This window comes from Myodes glareolus, chromosome 7 (genome assembly GCF_982192425.1).
Source record: "Myodes glareolus chromosome 7, mMyoGla1.1, whole genome shotgun sequence".
Taxonomy (NCBI): Eukaryota; Metazoa; Chordata; class Mammalia; order Rodentia; family Cricetidae; genus Myodes; species Myodes glareolus.
In genome coordinates this window covers 5,406,695-5,430,807 of record NC_142032.1, presented here as the reverse complement: position 1 = coordinate 5,430,807, position 24,113 = coordinate 5,406,695, and positions in this window count along the sequence as shown.

Sequence of the window (24,113 nt, the reverse complement as noted above, 5' to 3'; positions counted from 1 at the left end):
AACTAAATATATAATAAATGGTGTGCTTTAAAGTGCAGGGATTAAGTGGGTAGCTTTGTGCTGCAGTCGGAAGAGAAACAAAAACCTCAGGTCATGTATCTAGGCTTAAACAAACATCTTCTAATTCTTATTTGTTTGGTTAACACTTCGGAGCAGGAGAAGACAGTCAAATGTTACGGTTTCGGCATCAAAAACACATGTAAGGGAGTTCCTGCTAGCCCACAGTTGATGGGAGCTGCCTTTCAGAGGGGCAGGCAGGAATGCTTTGTGTCGCCGCATTGCTGCGTCCTTCTTAACTTAGCAGATCAAGGACAGATGTGAATGCATTTTCTCCCTCATAATCAGCAAGGATTATAGCAACCCGGAGCAGAAGAGAAGGGAAGTAGAGACGTGGTATCCTTTCTATTAGCAAGCAGAGAGAGCTTGGCTTGTGTGCTTGGATTCTTGGGGCAAACAAGACTGTAGGTGAGGAGGGAGGTGGGGTGTCTCCTGGTGCGGGGAGAAGCTTCCTTGTGGCTTATGGCAGAGGTGCCTCTTCAAATCCATGGGCTGCCTTGTCTGGTGGCCCCAAACCAGTAGAAGAGACATTTGGAGTTAGGCCGGAAGGAATAAGGTGAACATTCCAAATTCTGTATGGTGAATTGTGTATATTACCCCAAATCCTATATGGTAAATTCTGTACATTACCCCAAATTCTGTACAGTGAATTGTGTACATTACCCCAAATCCTAGATGGTAAATTCTGTACATTACCCCAAATCCTTTACAATGAATTGTGTACATTACCCCAAATCCTATATGGTAAATTCTGTACATTACCCCAAATCCTTTACAATGAATTGTGTACATTACCCCAAATCCCATATGGTGAATTCTGTACATTACCCCATTTGATTTTCAGAAGAATCTTCTGAGGAAGATCTTTATCCAAAGCTCTGTAGGATCTGACACAGTTTAAAATTGAGACTTTTATATATGGATTTTTTTTCTTTTTGTCTTGAAGCGGGATCTCACAAAGCTGCCCAAGCTAGCCCTGAATTTATACTCCCTGCCTTGGCCTTTAAGTACTACTTCATGATTTTGAGACAAGGTCTCTCATAGTCTAGGTCGGACTGGCCCGGCCTAGAACTCACTGTGTAGCTCAGGCTAGCCTTGGACTCTCAGCAATCCTTCTGTGTCATACTCTGAGTGCTAAGATTATAGGTATGAGCCTCCAAGCCCAGCTTGGGATAGTTTTCTCCTTTTGGGTCTTAGGAAAAGGGTCATTTGTGGCCTAGATGACTTTATGTAACAGCCACAGCATCGCCAGTGGTGTCCTCCCACCCAGAAGATTAGCTCTCCGCATGACATTTTATTAATCTTATATTTGGTAGCATTTGACACACGAAAGTTACAGCTGACTTCACAACCATTCAGGTCAGGTTTTCTGCTGAGCGTCAATAGTTGGGGAAAGAGGAGAAGGAGTTTCTACTTGAACAGCCTGCTGGATTGGAGAAAGTCAGGAGGCTGGGCTTGTGTGGCAATGTCCTTACCACAGAGAAATCTAACCTTGACTCTGCATCTTGGTCTGGTGTCAGTGGAGGCCTCAGACGATGCCCTCTCTTCGGGATATGAGCTGGTCCCATCAGTCCTTGCTTCCCCCTCTCTGCCAGCCCCTCTGCTGGACACTCAGGTGCTGTGGAATCTGCCCCATTGCAGACATCTGCCTACCTCCCTTCCCTAGGCCGACACTGCCTCACCCTCCTTGGCTCTCAAGAAGGAGGATCAGCCAACAGGCGGACAAAAGGCAAAATATGACTCATTTTTACAAAAAAAAAAAAGAAAGAAAAAAGAAAAACCTGCCTGGGATGCTGCATGGCTTGGGAGCTGTCATTGGGGGGCAGGGGGGCAGGGGTAGGGTCTAGAACACACTGGGGGGCAGGGGGCAGGGGTAGGGTCTAGAACACACTGGGGGGCAGGGGGCAGGGGTAGGGTCTAGAACACACTGGGGGGCAGGGGGCAGGGGGGCAGGGGTAGGGTCTAGAACACACTGGGGGGCAGGGGGGCAGGGGGGCAGGGGTAGGGTCTAGAACACACTGGCATTACAGAAAACCTTTTCAGAGCAACAGGTCAGCTCTGCTACTCAAAGAGGTGGGGAGATTGCCCTGACCCTACGGCAAGCAAGTGGGTATCACCCTGCCCTGCAGAGTACCTCCTGGGGGTCACCAGGGTCTGGGGCAGGTTGCTTTTGGCCTGTGTGAGTCCAAGGGCCACCTGGAAAGGCCAAGTCCTAGCAGAGCCCAGCCCAACCTTTCTCAAGAGCAGAGCGGCTTGGGTTGCCTCTACCTCTCTCTCCTAATTTCTGTTCACGTGGAAGCAAGAAGTGTCCAAAGCCACGAGGCCAGGGTAGTGGATAGACTGTGTGTGCAACAGGGCGCCATGCCAGGGGATCATGGCAATAGAGACTGTGTGTGCAGTGTGTGTACACAAAGCCGTGAGGCTGAGGCAATGGAGACATTCTATGTGTGTATGTAACAGGGCTGGGCACCAGGAGGCCAAGGCTGTGGTGGAACTGGATGTGTGCACCATGACCCCGCCAGGAAACCCCGTTCTGCCCAGTGATAGATGCCTAGTTTCTTCTGTAAATTGCCAGCCGTGGGGGACAGGGGTTCCTGGCTCATCGCTCTGGGGTCTGCAGATCTGGCAGCCACCGAGTTTGCTTTTGGCCTCTTCAGTCGGCTTGTGGCTGACTCTCAAGCAATTGAAAAGGCCTCAGCGTTCCAAGAGCAAGCAGTGGAGAGCTGGGGATGGGTAGAGAGCTCCATCACGCCTCGGGAGGAAGAAAAGTTTTGCTGCAGCCCAGAACTTCTGCTGTGTACTCGGCTCCCTGCTGACCCAGCTAATGTTCCAACTTTCAAAGAATCAGGTAGGAGTCTGACAGGCTCGCCGAGAACAGAGAGGAGTCAAATCTTCCCTGAGAGTCTTGCAAGGTACTTTCTTCTCTGTGTTTCTGAAGGGACTTGGGTCCAAGTTCTTGCCTGGGGAGAAACTGCTCCCAAGAGCTTGGGGGCATAAAGAGAGAGCTAGAGAGAGACTTCCTGAGGGCAGAGGGAATTCCAACAGGGACCCTAGGCACGACAACAATGTGGCTAATGAGCCCATATTCACTCACTGGTGGCTCTGAACAAGACGCTTAGGCTGAGGGCTTTATGTGGGGACCACAAGGTCACCACCACTCCTTGAACAAATATCCATTACATGAGATAGCACCAAAATGTGTGTGTTTCTTATAATATGTAACATTTCATCATTGAGATATAGTTTAACTGACATCAGTATGCATGTACATGTGTGTGCATGTTTGAGTGTGTGTGTGTGTGTGAAGATCTCACACTATTGTCCAGGCTGGCCTCAAACTCACAGTGATCCTCCTGCCTCAGGTTTTCAAATACTGGGACTCCAGGTGTGCACCTCCATACCTAGCTCAGCAGCAGTTTTGGGGTTTTTGTTTTTGTTTTGTTTTTCAGCGATACAAAAAAGCAGCTGAGCACCTTAGATCTGTACAACTCGGTGGGCCCTTCCTTGCTGTGACTGGGGTGTGAAATGTTCCCCATAGTCCAGACTCCTGAGCTTGAACACTTGATCTCCATCGGGTGGTGCCGCTTGGAGAAGGTCCTGGGACATTTAGGACGCGCAGCCTTGCTGGAGGAAATAAATCTCTGGGGGGGGGGGCAGGCTTTGAGGTTTCACAGCCTGGCCCCTTCCCTGTTCTCCCTTCCTGCTCTGCTTTGTGAGTACAGAAGCACTGAGCATGCCCAGTCCCTCTGCAGTCCCGGTGATGAGGTTAGAAGACCAACCCAGGACCACTTAGCCTCTGTCTGGACATGAAAGGAGGTACGCCTGGCTTCCCGTGAGACAGGAAAGAGGGGAACCATTCTTGAGGGCTGGAAGTACAAGAATTCATCCAGGCTGGTGGGCTACAGGGTGGAAGAGGGAGGGACGAGGACCCTGGGCTGGGTTCCATTCTCAATGCAACATCCTACATTGGTCACTGCTCAGCTCGCAAGCACCAACTGATTTTAAAGACTCTGCCTCCAAGCTTTTAAGTCTATTATTGCATTGATTGGTTGACCGACTGACCGATCGGCTGTTTTGGAGGTGCCCTGGCATTTGTATGGAGGTAGGAAGAGAACTTAGCAGAGTCGGTTTTCTCCTATCATGTGGATTCTAAATACCATAATCGGGTTAGCAAGCCTTGGTCCACTCAGCCATCTCCCTGGCCCTCGATCCACTTTAATTCAAGGTAAATAAATTATCAAGGGAAAAATGAACAAGCAAAGCCCCAGAAAGGAGCCTTTTCCTACCGAAAGGATCAACAATGACTTCTGTAGAAGCAGCTGGAAACGGAAGAATTCTGAACTCCCACAGTAAACGAGCATACAAAGTTTGAGAATCTTTGCTCTTGGTGGGTCCGTGTGGTGGGGTAGGGAGGTGGGAGGGGTGGATTCAGAGACTGAATTCACTCTGTAGTCCAGTCCTACCTCAGTCTTCGAGCAGCTGGGGTTCTAGGTTTATGTTACCTGGCATTTTGCACTTTTTAGCGAGTCTCCAATCCTTAAACTTCCTGAGCATCAATTTGTTCAACTCCAAAATGGAGTAAGGAAGTGCTATTACTGTAAAGATATGGGAAAAACCTGCTGGGGCCCCTCTTCAGCAGTCAAAGTTAGGGTTTTATTGCTGTGAGATCGCCACAAGGGAGGTGACAAACACGCATGGCAGGACCTTTCTCAACCTCTCCTCTCTCTGCCTGGTGGAGATCTCTGGGAAGGGCTGTGTCTGCTCTCTAGCGCCCCCAGGTGTCAACTGTCTGTTCCTGCACAATATTTCTGACCGGTTTCCCAGCAGTGGTGCCCCAAACTGAGGGAAAGAGAATACTCATTCTTTTGTCAGGGGCTTCCTAGGGAATTAATCTGAGGCCCTTGCCCTGTTGCTAACACTCCCCCAAGCCTCACCTCCAAGATTCTCAGGCACGCTGGGTTCACAGCTCAGGCCCTCTGAGGAAGGGGCTATGGTGGATGACCAATCTCAGATACGAAACCTAGGGTTGTCCCTCTCCAGTTCTGTTTATCTGGGTTGCCCACCTTTGACTTCAATGAAAGCTTAAATGTCACCTCCTCCAAGATGCCCTCCTGGCTCAGACAAACGCTGGGCCTCCCAGGCCTCAGGCATCTTTCCACAAATGCCCGAGAGTTTGCCAGTTTACATAGCCTTCATGGCCACCTCCCAGACAGCACAGAGCTATCTTATAGTAGACGCTCAATAAATAGAGGCCGGACAACGGGATAAATGGCTAAATGCCCGCTCCCACATTCTACTGGAAGTTGCAAGGAAATTATCCATTAGATCTTTGCATCAGCCTGCTGTGGCACAAGTGGTCTGAGATTAATGACAGCAGCCACAATAAAAGAAACAACCACCCTCTCCAACAGACTCCTCTTGCTTTATGAGGCTTGCGTAGGAGTTGGTCTTGGTAGCCTTGTCTTTACTGCCCTCTTGTGGAAAAATATTGATACTGCATTTGGGAAAGTTGGAAAACATCTTTAAAAGCAAGGAGGCTGTTTTTAGAGCCAGAGTGGTGATTTTATAACTCCTGAGTCATTTTGAGACAAGCCCCAAGGTCTATATGCACCTGTGACCTTCATCCCATATTCCTAAAATATAAGAGAACTGTAAGACAATAAACAGACGCACCCCCAAAAGAGCAGAGACCTATCAATTCTGGATTGATTGAGCTATGTCCTTCCGTGCCAGGGATGAATACAATAAAGATCATGACAAGTGTCTGTCCACAGAGACTTTACAATATAATTGTAGTGACTTCACCCAAAGCAAGGGGTTCAGGATCACACTGACCACCAGTATACACTCTCAGAAGAAACTGAGAAACATGCTAGTCTAAAGACCAGAGTTTGTAGCCAGACGCTCCTGGTCCCACCAGTCAACCTGAAAAGGCCACTTTATCCCTGTCAATGACTTTTCCCCATCTCCAATGACTCAGTAGGAGACCCACCTTCATGGAGGGAGCAGAAACAATGAGAGGAACAGGACCAGCACTTCAGTGTGGTGCCGGCACCCCGAGAGCTCTCATCAGAACTAGTCGTGACAATGATAAGCAGGGGTCCTGAACTGTCTGGTGCAGATCAAGAATGGAAATTGGCCAGATCTCCCCCCCAACCCTTGCAATAAGATATTTATTGATATGGTAGTTCACGATAAGCAAGACAAGCCATTGCTATAGGTTGCATGGAATAAGATGTTTATTGATATGGTAGTCCGTGATGAGCAAGACAAGCCATTGCTATAGGCCATATGGGAGAGGCTGATATCCACTGGCTCTAGCCAAAGTCCACATCCACTTCTCCCTCCTCTATCCGTGGTAGGCATCACGAATCAGTAGTCTCCCCTTCTTTTATCCATGGCAGGCATCATTCATCAATAACACCTCCCTCCTACAACCATGGCAGACATCACTAATCAATAACTTCCTCCTACACCATGGCATACATCACCAATCACCCTTCTTTAGGGTAGATCGTGTGTCTGTTCCAGAGTGTGCATCCTTGAGGGCTCTAGGCAGTTACAACAGCTGAGCAGGCTGGGAAAATGTCAGACAATGGAAGCTATCTTTCCAGGTCATGGCACCTGGGTAGATTAAAGCCTCGCCGAGGAAGGGGAAGGCATTTTAGCCAGAGGCAGCCGAGTAAGATGAAGTGTGAGTGAAAAGACAGATCTAAGAGGAAGAGGAAGTGAATTAAAGATGGGCTGGGTTATGGAGCCCTTGACAGCAGGCTTCCTCGATGTCAGGGGCAGCAGGCAACCTCACACGGTGTCGGGCAGGTAAGGGTGTGGTAACTCCTGGGAGGCGCCATTGCTGGCAGCCAGAGCCAGGTGAACCGGACAGGGGACTGAGCTCGGCTGGAGCTGAGGCCATGGGTGAGGGAGGAAGCCTTGGGAGACCTACTGCCTCTTGGTTTCTCAGAGCGAAAGAAAGGTGCCTACTCGTGCGGCTTCTTTGTCTACCCTGTACTCTACCTGCTGCAGGGCAGTGGCGCCCCACCAGAAAACAGGTTGGGAGAGATGAGAGAAGATGCCTCCTTCCCGGCACATGGCCTTGGTGGGCTTTGGGACGTCCAGCAGTGACTTCCTGTGGGCAGCTGGCAGGCAGGGAGATTGGAGCCGGCACGAGAGCGACGGAGAGGAAAGACAGGAGGCAGTTAATGCTTTCCAGGTCCAGGTTTTCACTCAGAGCCCCGTGAGCAGGAAAAGAAAGCCAGAGACAGGAAGCAGCTGAACTGGGTGAAGGTCACGGCTTAATTAAGAGGCATTCTCTGCGATCTGCTGATTGGAAGAGACACTCCGTATCTGGGTCAAGTGTCCTTTTCACATCCTCCCCTAGAACGAGGAGGAAAAAGAACTTTTTTTGGTACTGGGGTTTGAAGAGTCTTATGCACAGGACCCCTAATGTCCCTGTTGCTAAGAAAGAACACATACATTTAACTGAAATACCCAAGTAATCAGAAGCAGGGTCAAAGCGACAACCCCTTTATTCCAAGACTCCATTTCCAAATGGGTAACAAGGTCCCTCCAACTCGAAGGTCAAACAGACTTGGATTAGAACCTCGGCTCCACCACTTCCTAGCTGGGTGACCCTGGACAAGATACTTAGCCTTTCTGAACCGTAGTTCCCTCATCCACAGAGCAGAGATAATAGAGTGTCTAGTTCACAGGGCTAGGATGGCAATCAAAAGAGATGATGCATATGCAGGCTTAGTGCGGGACTTGACACATAATTGAATGGATTAGAATCCTCTTTTTATCCAATCACCTGCCTGTTTTAGGGACCAATTTGAAACACCCAATCTGTCTTTTCAAGGCTGACATGGCTCCTTGCACCTGCCAGGGACACAGAGAAAAACAAGACTGTAAGCCAACAGGGTTAGTCCCTTTCATCTAAGCCCTCATCACCAGAAAACAGCTTGTGAAAAGATCTGGGGACGGCACGGGAGACCACAGCTCTCCAGCCACCTGTCCTCTGGAGTCTGTCACCTGTCCCCTAGAGTCTGTCACCTGTCCTGTCCTCTAGAGTCTGTCACCTGTCCCCTAGAGTCTGTCACCTGTCCTCTGGAGTCTGTCACCTGTCCTCTGGAGTCTGTCACCTGTCCTCTGGAGTCTGTCACCTGTCCTCTGGAGTCTGTCACCTGTCCTCTGGAGTCTGTCACCTGTCCTCTGGAGTCTGTCACCTGTGCTCTAGAGTCTGCCACCTGTCCTTTGGAGTCTGTCACCTGTCCTCTGGAGACTCTGTCACCTGTCCTCTAGAGTCTGTCACCTGTCCTCTGGAGTCTGTCACCTGTCCTCTGGAGTCTGTCACCTGTCCTCTGGAGTCTGTCACCTGTCCTCTAGAGTCTGTCACCTGTCCTCTGGAGTCTGTCACCTGTCCTTTGGAGTCTGTCACCTGTCCTGTCCTCTAGAGTCTGTCACCTGTCCTCTGGAGTCTGTCACCTCACCTGTCCTCTGGAGTCTGTCACCTGTCCTCTAGAGTCTGTCATCTGTCCTCTGGAGTCTGTCACCTGTCCTCTAGAGTCTGTCACCTGTCCTCTAGAGTCTGTCACCTGTGCTCTGGAGGCTCTGTCACCTGTCCTCTGGAGTATGTCACCTGTCCTCTGGAGACTCTGTCACCTGTGCTCTAGAGTCTGTTACCTGTCCTCTGGAGGCTCTGTCACCTGTCCTCTGGAGTCTGTCACCTGTCCTCTGGAGACTGTCACCTGTGCTCTAGAGTCTGTCACCTGTCCTTTGGAGTCTGTCACCTGTCCTCTGGAGTCTGTCAACTGTCCTCTGGAGACTCTATCACCTGTGCTCTAGAGTCTGTCACCTGTCCTCTGGAGTCTGTCACCTGTCCTCTGGAGTCTGTCACCTGTCCTCTGGAGACTCTGTCACCTGTCCTCTAGAGTCTGTCACCTGTCCTCTGGAGTCTGTCACCTGTCCTCTAGAGTCCGTCACCTGTCCTCTGGAGGTTCTGTCACCTGTTCTCAAGTATTCAGCCTCCCACTGAGGGGTAGTTGACTGAGGAGGGTTCCAGTTCCTTCTAACGACAGCACTAATGTTTACTGAGGAATCATTGTACCAGAACCTTGCTGGGCCTAGCACCCACTCCACCCTCATCAAAATCTACGAAGAGTCACCCCACTCTTCACACAATTACTGTGGCCCAGAGACCTGGTTGGTTAACCAGGGTCTTCCAGACAGTGGGTTGTAGGGAAATATTTGGACAGAGATAGCTGGGCTTCAAAGACTATGGTAACAGTTTCCTTCGGTGAGCGCCTCTCTTCGGAATACACAGAAGGCAGAGACAACTTCTTCCATTCTGTAGCTTACCTGCGTTAAGTCACCGATCTTCCCTTCTGTATCTTCCAGTGGGAGACATGACCACATCCATTATGGCATTCACCCTCCTCCCAGATAGTGGAGCAACTGCAAGGGTAGCAGGCTCACCCACTCCTTACCCTCCACCTGGTCCACAGAGAGACTGGGGGTGCGGGCAAGAGTGGAGAGCCCCCCCCACCTCCCAGGCACTGGCACAGAGTGTAAAAATGAGTCTCAGGTAGAGGTAATAGACACGGGAGGAGAAAACTCTTTCAGGCATGGGGACCTTCTGAAGTAGGTCACACGACCCCAGCGGCTCTCCCGAGCCTGGGTCTAGTCCAGGCACAGGATATGACGGAAGAACTGTGAGCATGCTCATTCAGGTATTTGTTCTTCATTTCGCCAAACGACAGACTCTTCAAGGACACTTGGGGAACAGGCGCTTCTGGGTACCCACTGGAGAAGGACCCATCCTCAAATCATTGCTTGGAAATCAGAGACCCCCACGGTACCTTCTTACTTAGGTTTGGGTCATTATGAGCCAACAGACTGGAGCAAGGAGGGAAAGATTGTTGGTGACTCCGAGCTTCAGAGGGCTTTCAGCCTGCCTGGCAGGGAGGTAGGAAGGAGCGCTGTGTCCTTAGGAGTGGGACCACTAGCCGGAGCATCTGCTCACATGCTGGCTGATCTAGAAGTAGAAAACAGAGGCCAGGACCAGGGTCCACCCCAAATGCCTCTTTCTACCAGCCAGGCCCCATCTCTTAAAAGCCCCATAGTCTTCAAAACAGTACCAGCACCTGGGGACTGAATTTTCTGAACACAAGCCTGTGGAGGTGTTTCAAATGCAAACCACTACAGCTGCCTTCAATACAGCCTCCACAAGGAAGATATTGGCACAGTGACTCTACCTAGGCATTGGGGGACAGTAGGTGGCTGCTGGCACCCTGTCAAGTCCTCCTTGTGGACCGTGTACCCAGTGCTCAGCCTGCCTTCTTCCTTACCCATCCATCCCAAGGAAGCTGCATGCTGGCTGTAGCTCAGTTAAGCTGAAGGTGTGGAGAGCCGCTTTCCCCTTCTTCTCGCCTTTTCAAACAGCATCAGGTCGTGGGGACATGGACCCCTGGAGTTATCCTCTTTGAGGAGCAGGCAAAATATTACAAAGGTCACACACACAGATTTGAAGCCAGATTCATCTTGGTTCCAATCACGGCTCTACCCCGTGGGCAAGTGTCTTAATCTCTCTGGGCTGCGGCTCCCCCACCTGCACACAGTGGAGGATTAGAGGACCTTCCTCGCAGGGACACGGTGACAGTGAAACACACGGATGACTTCAAGGCTCTTAGCCTCGCGCCTGGCACATCGGAGCCCGCAACAAATGGCGGCTGTTACTACAATGGTATCAAACGTGTTTTTCATCACATTCCTGGTCTTTGAAAAATCAGAGTGAATTTAGAGTCAGAGGACCTGGCTTAGAATCGGGTCCTGTCTCACCTCGCCGTCCTTTATGTCCATCTGTATTCCCCAGGCCTCCCTTTCCTGGTCACTGAGAAAGAATGTCTGCCCTACTGTGTTGTGAGAATCAAATACCACGGAGGACGGACAAGAGTTTTGAGCGTCAAGAGCAGTGTAAATGAAGATCAGGAGCCCAATGTTCCTGCCCGCTTTCATCTCTCTGGGATCAGCGCAGCCTGGAACTCAGCTCCTTCCTAAACCCCAGTCTTCTAGAATCTCTTTGCCTTTAGTATTTCCCCCAACCCCCTGTTCAAATCTTTTTGAGTTTTCCTGCTTGCCAGTGCAATTCTATGTCTCCCAAGAACCAGCCTGCGTCTCATATCACTTACACTGATCAAAGAACCATTCTCTGTCCTGGGGATGGGCTGGCTTCCTGTGGTCGTCACCTCACCCTGTGTGTACATGGGCTGGCTTTCTGTGGTCATCACCTCACCCTGTGTGTGCAGCTCGAAGGGGAGGAGGTAGAAGTCAGCCGGTGACTTTGTCATAGAAGTTGAAATTCACTTAGCTCCAAGCCAAGCCTTTAGTCTCATGGAGATGGACTGGTGTCACCTCTCCTCCATGTGCACCCTGTCTAAATTAACTCTCATTACTATTTTATTCTCACCTCACACAACAGGAAAAACAATACAAGGATTCCACCTTGTACTGAGACCCATCTCCCAATACCTCTTAGACCTTACCGTGTAGGCATTTCACTCCTAAATAACTACAAGAGATTTAATATCAATTATAAATGTTTGACTGATAGCTCAGGTTTTTTAACTAGCTTTTATAACTTAGATTAACCCATTTCTACTCATCTGTGTATTGACACATAGCTCACGATTTTACCTGTCCTCCAGCGTGTCTTACTCCTTCTGTGTCTCCTGGCGACTCCACTGACTCCGCCCTCCCCCTTCCCATCATTCTCAGTTTGGCTTTCCCATCTAACTGTAACCCGTTCAGCTATTGGTCAGAGACTTGTTTATTAAACGACTCATAGTGGCATATATTCACACAGTGTAAGGAATATTCCACCCTAATGGAGTGCTGAGAATACGTTAAGCAACTGAACAGGCAGAGGCCTATGCTCAGGGGAAATGCCATAGCAGATGATGGCAGCCAATGGCTGGAGTGCCGTGAGGTGGGAAGCCCACTCACTTGGTCAGAAGAGGGGGCCTCAAAGACATAGATATTTGAGCGGTTTTACTTGCTGGGACACTTTTCAAGGCGTGCTTATTTCTATTCATGGGGGAGAAGGCAGAGAAACAGAGAGACAGGGCAACAGGTCACCGAAGAAACAGATCCCCCAAATTTAGCTTGCTGAACCAATGAGTTTTTCTGGTGACAGGTGCAAGGGTGAGCAGTGACTAATGGGGAACAAACAACACGAGCAACTGCATCACCAAAAAGTCCACCCCGACATAGGTAAACGCTCAGAGGCTGTGTCCCCAAATCTGCCAGCTCCACAGAGTGGTTCTGCCAGGCTGGTGGTCACTGGTTATATAAATTAACCCCAGAAGAGACCCCCATGGGAAGCCTGTAGGTGTCTTGTTTCCCACAGGGTGATGATTCTCTCTGCTCCCTCCAGGGTGGAAGGATTCAACCTGGAGGCACCCGCTCGACAACACGCCTGAACAAGAGAGGAAGTGAGTGGTGTGGATTCTGGGGATTGAAGAAGCAGGAGGGACATTCCAGACCTAGGGATGAGAAAACCTAGTGAGTGTGCATGTGCAGAGTAGTGGGGAGAGTAGCCTGGCTGACGCAGGGCAGGGGGAGTCAGGAACAGCTGAGGCCAGGTGGAGAATTCATGACTGGCAGGAGGTAAGAACTCCCTGGGGCATCCATAGTCAAACACAAGGATGACTCAGTCTTTGTCTTTCTGGGAATTCTGTGTCAGTCAAGAGGCACAGTCCTAGGTCTCGAGGCTCTGACTTGACAGCCTTCCTATGGCCCATCATAGTCGGGCTATTTCAGCGGGGAAGAGGACTGTTGTGGGCAGTGATGGAGGGCAACCATGGGCCGAGTGTGAGCTTGCTGACGCGCCAGAGAAGAAGGATCTGTGGTCATTCCCAGATGGTGTCTATGGCAGCCTCATGCACTAGGAGGAGATGGAAGGACCCTTGGACAGGGTGTCTCCGCTGAGATGAACTTGCATGAGCAATTTACACGCGTGCTTGAGGAACCAGAGTCACGCTAGCTGTGTTAGAGTCGACCTTGCACAAGGGAACAGGTGACCGCTGCCTCTTCTTGCGGGAAGGGAGGAAGTGTAGGCTCATGACTTGGCAACCCTATTCTTTCTTTCATGCTGCGTCTTTGCCGGGCCAGAACTGACTGAGGAATGAAAATGCATAAAACACAAAGGGATCCTGCCGCCTCTGTGTGTGTGTGGGGTGGGGGGGGTGCGGTTTTAGAGGGAAGCTGAAGACACAAATTCCAAGGGGACAAAGTGTGGCTGCAGGCAGCAGCTTTCCAACGCTCACTTGCTGGGGAAGCCAGAAGCCTCGTTTCCAGTGTCTGCCCAGTCTTACTTCTCCATACGGCCAGGCTTGGCATGAAGTAGACAGGAGAGGTGGAGAAATCAGGGTAGAGACCTGACCCCCCACTCATGAGTATTTTCCCCGGTTTAGGGGGCGGCATGGCCCCAGGCTGTCTACCCTCTAAATCATCTACTCAGGGACCACAGAATACACAGTGGTGTCCTGAGGAAATAATAATGGGCATGTCCTCCACCCCAGAATCCCTACAGGGAGACTTACCGTCCCCTAGATGGGGATTAGAGCTAATAAATCAAACATCAGGATTCAGGATACACACATAGCATCGGGGCTACACACACACACACACACACACACACACACATATACAAACACCACACACACATACATGCACGCACACACATACACACATAAACACATACACACACAATACACACAAATACATACACACTACACACATACATACACACATACACGCCACACACATACACGCCCATACATACCATACACAGACATACACGCACCACACAGACATACACACACACCATACATATACACACATACACACACATACATACAGACACATACACACTGAGACACATACACATACATACACACACACACACGCACCACCACCCCCACACACACATGGCTTGTCAGAATAAAGAAGATCCACCAGCCTCTGCTTAGGCACCCAGTCAATGGCAGGAAGGGTCCTGCAATAGGTCCTTAGGCTAGAGAAGGAAGGGGTCACACAGGGAGTATTTAGAAGCTGGAGAGATGGCTCAGTGCTTAAGAGTATTGCCTGCTCTTTCAAAGGTCCTGAGTTCAATTCCCAGCAACCACATGGTGGCTCACAACCATCTGTAATGAGGCAGACAAACAGACAGAATATTGTATACATAATAGATAGATAGATAGATAGATAGATAGATAGATAGATAGATAGATAGATAGATACAGAGCGTATTTATCCTGGGACTCGGTGTCTTAGAGATGAGACTGCTTGCTGCTTTTAGGAACCGCCGTCACCCTCTTGAGTTTTGTCTAATCTTGGGTCTTTCCCAGCCCCCCAAGGCACTCTCTGAGAGCTCTTCACCCAGTAGGGCTGCTCTGCACTTTTGGGGGTTTCTTAGCATTGTCCCCAACCTCTCCCACCTTGCACCTCTAACAACTTGCTTACAGATGACCATGAATAAGTCAGGACACTACTGAATGTTCTAGATGGGTCATTTGTCTGCAGCTCCATTGTCCAGAGGCTCCATTTTCTCAGCTAGAAACTTCCCTACTCGGGTTGTAAGCAGGAAAAGAAACAACACCAGCAAAAGTAGCTCCTGAGCAGTGAGGAGGACCTGCTTCTGATCAGAGGTTGTGCCACAGATAGGGAGGATGGTGGGGAGGACGGTGGGGAGCATGGACGGTGGGGAGGACACATCCCTAGGTTGAGTTAGCCCCCAACCTTTGGGCTGAGCTGTGTGAAGCAGTCTTGTTGGATGTCACAGTTTGATTGGATGAGTAGGTGGAGGGATGGGCTGGCACGTGACCACTGTAGCCTTCTTCTCCCTGGGGAGAAAGCATCTGTGGATGTCATGAAAGGGGACAAGGAGAGGACAAGTTTCTCAATGGTGTGTGGCAGTGGAATTGGAGAGCAAAGTTCTCACACTAACTTTTGAAATCGTTCCTGTTTAGCTCATCAATAGTTGCCTTATAAGAATGATTCCAGGCCTAAGAAGCATTTTAAGCCCTTTAAGCTCCAAAGATTAGGGTGGGGTAGGAGGAAGACAGATAAACAACAGACCTGAGAGGATTCTCCGTGCAGAGGGGTAGGTGGTTCACTTGGGTTAGATTAATCCCCACATTGAAACCAGCTGAATATCATTCTGAGGACGCAGAGAGGGAGATAAGAGAAAGCCCCCTTGACAAAACCTGACATTGAGCGGTTCACAGAGCAGCAGGGCCACATCCTTTTCCCTTCAGCCAAGGTCACGGAGACCAGCCTGTACAGGGCAAATAGAGGATGAGTAGGAGAGGAACCGGGTGAGGAAGGAAAGGAGTGCGGGTTACACGGATGAGGCCCACACTTCCTGTAAAGGCGTGGGACACCTATCCTCCTCAGACCACTTGCCTGCCTGGTGTGCACCATAGGAAATCATGGTGTCAGGAAACACAAAGGCCAAGAGGCAGGCCCCAGCCTTGGCTGTAGGACCTCGTCAGAGGACCTCAGCACCCACCAGAGGAAGTCCCCCATTTCCATTCCCAGGACCTTAGCCTTCTCAGAGAGGGGGTCTAAGCTGGAAGAACAGGGCCTGGCATCAGAGAGGTCAAAACAGAGCAGGAAATACACCAGCGGGAGGGACTTGGTGCATCTTCCAATGGCCGCAGGGGTTCTGAGAGGACAGCACTCATTTGGAGGTGTTAGTGGCTTAAACAACAGTCAGATGACCACATAGTCACCTCTAGCAAGGCTGAACTTCAGCCTCTGCAGACAGGACCCGGAGGCCCCAGCTGTCCAGAGCAAGGCTGTGATGGAGTCCTGTTTGCCCGGAAGCTGGTCAGAGCAGTGGGGTGGCCTCAGCACTGGAGGAGGGCAGCAGCCGGAGGGACTCAGGAAAGGAGAGGCTGGTCTTGCTGTGCCCTCCTCGGAAGGGTTCTGAGCACTGCTAGGTAAGATGTGAAGCAAGCCCCAGAGCCAAGTGAGGACAAAGGACTGGCTGAGGGCAGAGACCCCAGGAGAGCACATGGGAAGGACCTTGAGATGTCACCAAGGTCCCCATCTTCATTTCCGCAGCAGAGGAAGTCCCAGCCTGCTACTGCAGAGCTGTGGACTTCAGAACACCTTTGGGTTTTGGTTCCATCGAGGGCCATCTTGCTTCTCTATAATTACTGTTCTTTGCCTACCATGGTCTGGAGCAAAGAAGGTGGCCAGGCATGCCCACCAGGACTGCGTGGATTACATAGTCTGCTTGACTATGGCCTGATACAAGCAATGAAGAGGAGGAAGGTTTATCTGGACTGCCTTTCGAGGCTATGGTTCCCCCATGGCTGCAGGAGCCTGAGGAAGCTGCTTATATTCCATCTCAGCCAGGAAGCTGGGGTGAATGCTGGTGCTCAGTCTGGGACCCCCAACCCCTGAGAGGCTGCTTCCCACATTCAGGACATCTTCTTGCCCTCTGGAAAGACACGCCTGTGGTCCAGTGCCACTGTGACGATGGAGACAGATGTGCTTAAGAAACTGGGGAGGAATGCAGCTCACTTGGAACTGGGCAGTCAGAGGGGAGAGAGGTCCAGGGTAAAATGAGCAAAGACCAGGGATGGGAATACACAGGGCCCGCTTGGCCCGCCAACGCTTTCTGACTTTCTAAGCATACCAGGAAGAAGGAAGCAAATGGTTTCAACACAGAAGCAACTCGACCCAGATGTGGGTCCTGAAGGGCAATCTTCCTGGGGCATTCACAGGACCCCTCTTTTCTAACCAGAGGCACACACACCCCATTCTGTGGTCCTTACTACAGGTTTTATCCCCTGTAGCCAGCAAGCATTTTGGGATCTGATAAAAGGAAAGAAATAGCAAGAGAGCCATTCAAACCAAGATGCCTGCATGGCACACTTAAGACTCTTTCATCCCAAGCTGATAGAATGTTCCTCAACTTTGAACAACCTCCCAAGATGCGTGGAGTGTGGCTGGGCAAGAAGATGCAGCAGCCCGGTGCGTTCTGCCCCAAGGATTCCCACTGGGAGTTAGAAGACAGTGTGACAGCTCTCTATTAACTTTTATATATTTTTTCATCACCTGAACTCATTCAAGGTCCCCCTGGCTCCACAGCAGGGTTCCCCATGTGATATCTGCCAGGATCCACCCCCACTTTCAGGGAGTGGGTTTGTGCGCTGCCCTCCCTTTTTCAAAGCCTTTGCCTGGTCATCAGAGGCTGTCTTGTGGGGTTGGACTCTGTGAAATCGGGGGCTTCCTCTCCCTTCGCCCTCTCCCTTTTCTGCCTCCTCCACCCCTTCACTTTCTCTTCTCCTTTATACCAAGTGATCTGTTCAAAGCAAGCCACATCCTGGAAGTGCCTGCATGGGATCTGGTCTCCCATCAAAGCCACAGCAGCTTCCTGCGGCCTAACCCAGGTGGCTGTCACAAGTAACAGCCGAGGATCTGGGGGGCTGCTTCCTGCTTCTTGGGGCTGCAGTTTTGGGAGTGAGGGTGGACCTGGTGGTTGGGGTCACATTTGGCTAATAGAAGTGAGCCTTGAGACAGGTCTGCACAATTGTTCCACTCTTGGCTTAGGACAATGGCCGTGGCCTTAGACGCAGGTGACCTGGGGTCTCTTTCTGGCCGTACCACTGACTGGCAGCAGATGGTAGCAGACACGTTCACTACTCTGAGACTCATTGTTTTCATCTGCAAAGTGGGCTAATGATCAGAACATCTCAGGGTTATTGAGATAATAAAATGCAGTAAGATATTAAGCTAGCTAGTATGTGGAACCGGCAAGGGTCCCTGCCGCAGCCGGTCAGCCACCACTGAACTCTGAGCAAGGGTCCCTGTTGCAGCTGGTCAGCCACCACTGGACTCTGAGCAAGGTCTCTGCTGTGGCCGGGAAGATACCACTAGATTCTGAACAGACACTGGGAAGGTAGAGGAGACCCAGACATACCCAGAGTGGCGACTGGAAGCGAAGGAAGAGAAGGGACTCCCTAGCACACACTTCTCGCCATTCTCTAATCTCTCTCTAGCTCCCACGAGTGGCCAAGCCCACTCAGAAGTCTGAGGGCAAGTGAACATAAGAAATACAGTTCTCACTACACAAAGTAATGCAGGGGACAGACGGGCTGAGAACACAAGCAGTCTTGTGTGAATACTGTCATATTGGAGTAGACACAGTCTGGGCTGTGCACTCATAAACACAGCACAAGGAGGATCAGCAGAGCTGGCATCTAACCCTCACAAAGACCCTGAGAGGACTGAGCTCAGAGGGAACTCACCTCCTGGAAAAACCAATGTTCCTTGACAGGTGTTAGGAATGACAATGGCCTTATTCGGCGGCCACAGGATGGACCAAAGAGAATCCTACCTGCAGATCAGCTCCCCAACTCCAGCAGGGGAGGAATCACAGACACAGGTGGGAATCACAAGGGAGAGACACGTGCTAATAAAGGGAGGGTATTCCTGTCTTCTCTGGGACCGGCAGCCATCTCCCAGGAGAACCGCCCTGTCTCACTCCTTCAGGGTGTCTCTGGTCATGGTGGCTGCAACCTGCCATTCTGGATCCAGTTAGCCCTGTATTATAGTCCAGGGCAGATTTCTCAGTGATGGACAGGTCAATGAGCAAATGAGAAGCAGAATATGAAGGATGAGCTGGAGCACCTTCTCAGCCAGTCTGGCCACCCATCCTGTGTTTACAGACCCGAATGAAGAGCTGGTGTTATCAGAAGAAAACCATCCTTCAATGCCAGGCATGACGGCCCACACCCGTAATCCAACACTTTGGAGGTTGAGGCAGGGGGCTAGTGAGTTCAAAGCCATCCCAGGCCACACAGTGAGGCCTTACCTCAGAAAAGCAGAAGGCTCTGGAGTCCCTGAAAAGCAGCTTAGGCCGCTGGGATGATGGTGCACCCAGCTGCAATGTCTGGGTTAGTGGAAGCTGACACTGTGTTCTTCAGCTGAGTCACCACCCAAATCAGTGACCTTCAAGACATATAAGAGAGAGGGGAGGGAGATGGCGTCTTTCTCAGCAATTCCAAGGGGGTCACATTCCAAAGAGACAGAGATCCTGACATCCAGGTTGCCCGAGAGCTGTGCTGCTATTCCTGGCTGTCAACTTGACTACATTTGGAATGAAATAAAATCCAAGTGACTGGGTATATTGGTGAGGTAATTTTCTTAATTAAATCATTTGAAGTTGGAAGACTGATGTCTAACCTGGGCCACATCTTCTGGTGGCAGCCCATGCAGCGCATGTGGAAGAAGGAAGTCCTTGCTCTTGGCCTGCTTGTCCTCACTCTCTCTGGCAAGTCCATCCCTACACTGGCCTTACAGCCTACTTCTCCAGGATTCCAGTGTATTCTGAAGACCAACTGAGAGATCCAGCCTCTTGAACTTTGTATTGGTAGACAGACAGCCCATGTTAGACTAGTTAGGCCATAGCCTGTAAGCCTATGAATGAATCCCCAAGTTCTTCTTGGTGTGATGGCCAGTCATGATGGCCAGTCTTCACTGTAAGCTTGGCTGAGCTTGAGAGTCAGTGTGGAACACACCTTTGGGTGCGTTTGTGAGGAGGTTCTCAGGGCAATGGTTTAGTGAGGTGGTAAGACGTACTGTGGGTGTGAGCAGCGGCTTCCGTGCACGCTGTCACTGGTGGCATCAAGACCTTCCCACCACTGTTTCCCCAGCACAGCGGACTGTGCCTCCGACTATAAGCCAAAACCAACAGCAACGAAAGCGTTCCTTCACTTTTCCTTCGGGTTCTTTGCTACAGCGTGAAGAGTAACTGACACATCCATGACACTGGGCACATATTCATCCAAGGCCACACATGCCTTAAGCAGTGGACCCAGAATGACTGACCAGCTGGTCTCACTTGGAACAGAGTCTGCATTCTGATCTCATTTCATCGTGCAGTGGATGAAGTGACCATACTCCCTTCTGTCAAGAATAACAGTCTACCCCTTCGGGAGGGAAATTCCTGCTGAGGAAAATCTCGGGGAGCGGCCACTCCAGCTTTGATTATTTCTGTCTGTGCAATTTGCCACTTAGAATTGCTTCCTCAGCAAGCTCAATCTAGTGTTATAGGAAAAGTGGGAATCAATTACCCTAGATAGATAGGTAGATAGTAGCTTTAGGGAAGGAAAATATTGAATTCTGTCCGCACAGATGAGTTTCTGGCAGGAAATTCAAATAACTGCCCCCCACCCCTGCCACTGAAAAGTCCAAGTAGGCAGAAGTGAGAAGGGAGCGAGCAAGGAATTGGGTGCAAGTCTGAACCCCATCACCTCATCTGGCTTCCCAGCAACAAAGATGAGGGGAAGCTGGGGGTTTGCTGAGCTGGCCAGCAAGCCGATGCAATTCATTCTTTCTTTCCCTCTCTGAAGGAGGGCGTGGGCTACCTCATAATCACATAGACTGCCCAGCCAGGGCAGCCGTTCCCTCCTTTAAGACTGCACTGCAGGGCTTGGGGCTTTGCCTTACTGCAAAGGGAGAGTAGACAGGGACCCTAACACCCATAGAGGAAGCAGAAAACACAAGAACGAAGCTGTCACACACTCTCGGACATCTGATGGATTCTGGGCTCCTGGTGGTTTTTCACCAGGAACCATATTCCAGAAGGGTCCTGATGTGGGTGGGACTTTCTAGATGAACCAAAGACCTTCCCTGATCCCTTGTCATCCTCATGCCTGAAGTTCAATGCCATGACCATGCCCTGCTGTTACCCATCTCATCTACCCCTGATGTTTCCCCTCCCCTCCCTCTGTTGATTCCCTCCTCCCTCTTCCTACGCATTGTCAGAGATTTGTCAGGTTCTATGGTGACCTGCATTTACAACTTACAACTGTCATTTTTTTTGTCCTGTCACATGACATGTCTGAGTTAGGTTTCTGTTGCTGTGCATAGACACCATGACCAAAAGCAACTTAGGAAGGAAAGGGTTTGTTTCATCCTACAGTTTGCAGTTCATCATCCAGGGTAGCTGGGGCAGGAGCCTGGACGCAAGAACTGAAGGAGAGCCTGTGGAGGGTGCTGCTCACTGGCTTGTTTCCTATGGCTCCCTCAGCCTGATCTCTTCTCCCACCCAGGACCACACTCCCAGAGGTGGCACCAGGCGCTCTGGACAAGCTCACCCACATCAATCCTGAGTCAAGAAGACGGACCACAGGCTTTCCTACTGGCCAATTTGGTAGGAGTGTTTTCTCAATCGAGATTCCCTCTTCCAAAATGACTTTCACCTGTGACAAATTAATATTTCAAAAAAAAAAAAACTAACCAGGACAATTGGTCCCTTGTCAACCTGACATACAAATGCATTATTGTTAAACTATAACTTTTTCTTTCTTGCTTATCCCCCAAATCTCATATTAATATCAAATATCACAGTATGTAAGAACTAGCAAACAGGGACTCCATGATCCCAGCCCTAAACACCTTCTCTCCAGTGTTCCTGCCTGTGTACAGCAGGCCCCAGAGAAGGCTGCCTGCAATGCTGAATGGAAGCAAGAAGGAGGGTCAAGCTGAGGAAGCTCCCAAGCCCACGAGCAGTGGTGGTGTAGGGAGGTCCCTCTGAGTCAAGAATCAGGCACTGTGGCGTGTACCAACACAGGGGAACCTCCAGTCTGAGCTCAGTTTGAGTGATATCAGAGCTGCAAAGCGAACCTGGTAAGAGAGAATTGGTTTCTGCAGGCCCATTTACTGATGTGTCCTTTACTTATTGGCTGCTGCCAACTTTCCTGTCGACAGACCTGTAAAGACTGGCATCTGAGTAGACTCAGACTGAGTCTGGGGACCTGCGTCTCTGTTATTTCATTTCTATTTTTTATTGAGCTCTATATTTTTCTCTGATTCCCTCCCTTCTTCTCCCCTCCCCTTCAACCCTCTCCCATGGTCCCCATGCTCCCAATTTACTCAGGAGATCTTTTCTACTTCCCATGTACATTAGATCTATGTATGTCTCTCTTAGGATCCTCATTGTTGTCTAGGTTCTCTGGGATTGTGAGTTGTAGGCTGGTTTTCTTTGCTTTATGTCTAAAAACCACTTATGAGTGAGTACATATGATATTTGTCTTTTTGGGTCTGGGTTACCTCACTCAATATGTTTTCTAGATCCATTCATTTACCTGCAAATTTTAAGATGTCATTATTTTTTTCTGCTGTGTAGTACTCCATTGTATAGATGTACCACATTTTCCTTATTCATACTTTGGTTGAGGGGCATCTAGGTTGTTTCCAGGTTCTGGCTATGACAAACAGTGCTGCTATGAACATAGTTGAGCACATGTTCTTGTGGTATGACTGATCATCCTTTGGGTATATACCAAAAGTGGTATTGCTGGGTCTTGAGGAAGGTTGTTTCCTAATTTTCTGAGAAATCGCCATACTGATAGCCAGCTTGCACTTCCACCAGCAATGCAGAAGTGTTCCCTTTACCCCACAGCCTCTCCAGCATAAGTTGTCATCAGTGTTTTTTATCTTGGCCATTCTTACAGGTGTAAGATGGAATCTCAGAGTTGTTTTGATTTGCATTTCTCTGATGGCTAAGGGTGTTGAAAATTTCCTTAACTGTCTTTCAGCCCTTTAGGATTCCTTCATTGAGAGTTCCCTGTTCAGGTGTGTACTCCATTTTTATTGGATTATTTGTTTTTTGGTAATCAATTTCTTGAGTTCTTTGTATATTCTGGAGATCAGTCCTCTGTTGTAGTAAAATATAAGATTAACTGAAAAACAAAAAGATTAGTAGCTATCCTTTACACAGATGATAAATGAACTGAAAAATAAATCAGAAAAACATCACCTTTCACTATAGCCACAAATAGCATAAAATGTCTCAGAGAAACTCTATCCAAACAAGTAGAAGACTTCTATTTCAAGAAATGAAGAAGACATGCAAAGATCTCCCATGCTCTTGGGTAGCTAGAATTAACATAGTAAAAATAGCAATCTTACCAAAAGAAATCTACAGATTCAATGCAATGCCCACCAAAATCTCAGAAAAATTCTTCACAGACCTCAAAAGAACTATACTCAACTTGATATGTAAAAGCAAAAGGCCCAGGATAGCTTAAATAATCCTGTACAGTAAAGAAACTTTTGGAGGCATCACAATCCCTGACTTCAAACTCCACTACAGAGCTATAGTACTGAAATTAGCCTGGTATTGGCATAAGAACAGACAGGAGGACCAATGGAACCAAATCGAAGACCCAGATATTAATCCACACATCTTTAAACACCTGATTTTTGACAAAGAAGCAAAAATATCAAATGGAAAAAAGCATATTTAACAAATGGTGCTGACATAACTGAATATCAACATGTAAAAGAATGAAAATAGATCCATATCTATTGCCATGCATAAAACTCAAGTCCAAATGTATCAAAGACCTCAGCATAAAGCCAACCATACTGAACCTCATAGAAGAGAAAGTGGGAAGTACATTTGAACGTACTACCACAGGAGACCACTTCCTAAATATAACCCCAGTAACACAGACACTGAGAGAAACAATTAATAAATGGGACCTCCTGAAACTGAAAAGCTTCTGTAAAGTAAAGGACATGGTCAAAAGACAAAATGGCAGCCTACAGAATGGGAAAAGATCTTCACCAACTGTTATTCCATTTCTAAACCCACCTTGCTATTTCTCTTTCTCCCTTCCTCCCCCCTCCCACCCACCTCTCTCCCACCCACCCCTCTGAGATCTGAGTTTTCTCATGCATCCATAAAGCGGTGCATCTGTGTTACACCTTCACCAGACAATACTGAACACTGACAAGTGCCAGACCCAAAGCGTTCCCAGAATGGCACACCAGGATCCAAAGACCACACACAGATGGACAAAACGTAAAGTCATCCTTCTGTGCGGTGTGGGAGGTCCTTCTGCCTATGTACTACTTTTATTGGTTAACGAATAAAGAATCTGCCTTGGCCTGTGATAGGGCAGAGTAGAGTTAGGCGGGGAAAACTAAATTGAATGCTGGGAGAAAGAAGGCTTAGTCAGAGAGAAGCCATGAAG